Source organism: Schistocerca piceifrons, unplaced genomic scaffold (assembly GCF_021461385.2).
Source record: "Schistocerca piceifrons isolate TAMUIC-IGC-003096 unplaced genomic scaffold, iqSchPice1.1 HiC_scaffold_118, whole genome shotgun sequence".
Classification (NCBI taxonomy): Eukaryota; Metazoa; Arthropoda; class Insecta; order Orthoptera; family Acrididae; genus Schistocerca; species Schistocerca piceifrons.
In genome coordinates, this window is record NW_025726993.1 from 25,001 (window position 1) to 27,500 (window position 2,500).

The window sequence follows — 2,500 nt, forward strand, 5'->3', positions numbered from 1 at the left end:
ACCTTTCCGTACAACAACGTGTAACCTAACCTAACCTAACCTAACCTATGTTGTACCTTAACCTAACCTATGTTGTACCTTAACCTAACCTATGTTGTACCTTAACCTAACCTATGTTGTACCTTAACCTAACCTATGTTGTACCTTAACCTAACCTATGTTGTACCTTAACCTAACCTATGTTGTACCTTAACCTAACCTATGTTGTACCTTAACCTAACCCATGTTGTACCTTAACCTAACCCATGTTGTACCTTAACCTAACCCATGTTGTACCTTAACCTAACCCATGTTGTACCTTAACCTAACCCATGTTGTACCTTAACCTAACCCATGTTGTGCCTCAACCTAACCCATGTTGTGCCTCAACCTAACCCATGTTGTGCCTCAACCTAACCCATGTTGTGCCTTAACCTAACCCATGTTGTGCCTCAACCTAACCCATGTTGTGCCTTAACCTAACCCATGTTGTGCCTTAACCTAACCCATGTTGTGCCTTAACCTAACCCATGTTGTGCCTTAACCTAACCCATGTTGTGCCTTAACCTAACCCATGTTGTGCCTTAACCTAACCCATGTTGTGCCTTAACCTAACCCATGTTGTGCCTTAACCTAACCCATGTTGTCGCCTTAACGTAACCCACGTTGTCGCCTAAACCTGCTCTGTAATTGTTATACGACTCGTTCAATTACTGTAGTGTTGCCCACCCGCAACCCTCGCAATATAGTTCGCTACTCGCACTGCCCGCACCCCTGTGTATCGCTTCATGTTAAACACCTTGCAAGTCTTGCTCACTTTCCACATGCTCCTGCTGTACACTGTAATGTGGATGGCAGCAGGACGTACATGCCGCCCCTCCCCACGTCCCCACCTTGCCCCCTGCCTTCGCAAGCTGGTTGGTGAGAAGTTTGCATGTTCAATGCCCTTCGCATGCGACGTACTCAGGCTACGTTGTGGTGCGGCCTGTGTCAACTGTCCGCTGATGTCGTACGCGTGAACCACAATCTGTACTGCACATTCGTCCTTATGTACTGAATGATACATCGTGGCACATGTGTGACCGCACAACGACTGCGCCCAAAAACGGCGGACCATACAGTGCAAATATTGTGCACGCAGCTACGTGTCGTCTCCCTATGAGAGCTGGATTGCAGTGTGGTACGCCATAGAGACGTGTGGGAGGAACGGACGCCGTGGATGGCGATCAGCATGAGCTGTCTGTTGATGTATTCGGACCTAGTCGTCTCTCCTCACACACCGTGATGGCATGGTGCACCGCGTTCCATATCTGCGACATGCTACAGAGGCCGGTTGACAGTCGTTCGAGCAATGGACATCGCATACGTACGGGGGCCACCTTCCACGTATTGTCTAGGCGTGCACATTTTGTTGCGTGTATGTGGGCAGACGTAGTGTGGCGTGACACCTGACACAGGCATGCAATAATCGTTGAAGTTGCAAATGGCGATGGACGCCTGCGTTTTCTGGTGAAGTTACGCAAATGAACAAATGGTAACCTGTTGTGGTGCGGTTGTTCTCGCTAGGGGTGAATCGGTGATGGCGACGATAGGTTGAGGTACTAACCGGTTGTTCCAGCGATACCCACCATGCCGACGAAACTGAACGGCATCTGGGTGTGAAGCGATACGCGGCGGTGGCTGGGTGGGACCGTCCCCGGCCGGTGAGGGGGCGCCTCCCGGCGTGCTGGCCGCGCGGTGCGTGGGCGCACGCGCTACAGCCGGCTGGTGGGGGCGGCCAGTGGCAGGCGCGCCGGCCGACGGACGCGGCAGGCGTCGCAGCTGCGCGCCGGCGCACCCTGCGCGCGGCGCCGTGCGGCCAAAGTAGGTCCTCGCGGGCCCGGTGCGAAGCGCGGTGGACATCTTCAGTGTGCTGGTCCGATTGAGGACTGTGTGCGTTGAGGATGCGCCGCCGCCCGGCGCTCGGCGCCGCGACGCCGTCTGCTGCTCGGTCGCCCCAGCGGTTCTCGCTGGTGGTTTGTATCGCAGCTGTGCGGATGTGTTGGCGCGTGCGCTGTGCTGGGAGAGTTCGCTTCGGCACCCAAGTGGGGCTTTTGTCCTTCTGTGGCGCTGGCGTTGGAGCTGCCGGTCACCGTAGGTGGCGCGTGTTGTCTCCCGCCGGCAATGCCACGACAGCACGCTCCCGGGCCTCTGTCGGCAGCGGCAAGCTCAGTTGGGAGCACGGGTGGTCGCACCGAAAGCGTCTACTCGCCTAACTCCGGGCGATTGCGCCTCTCTCGAACCCGACCAAGTACTTGGGACGGCGCTGCGCGCCGCCGGGACCTGAGAGGGTTTCGAGGTGTATTGTGCAGGGGAGCTCAGCCTCCTCCTGTTTGCAGAATGATTGAGCGGACGCTTGCGTGTTCGCGCGGGCCCCCGGGACACACTCCCGGGCGGCCGGCTGCTCAGCTCTAGTTGACGCAGCTCCCTGGTTGATCCTGCCAGTAGTCATATGCTTGTCTCAAAGATTAAGCCATGCATG

The 2,500-nt window shown here is 56.0% G+C and overlaps 1 non-coding gene across 1 annotated transcript in view; it reads left to right on the forward strand.

The window, feature by feature from the left end:
* The first annotated feature begins 2,443 nt into the window (after positions 1-2,443).
* LOC124728931 overlaps positions 2,444-2,500 on the forward strand; it is a 1,909-nt gene continuing 1,852 nt past the window's right edge. The window contains exon 1 of the ribosomal RNA XR_007007489.1: positions 2,444-2,500. This exon is cut by the window's right edge and continues 1,852 nt beyond it. This is a non-coding gene — a ribosomal RNA (small subunit ribosomal RNA).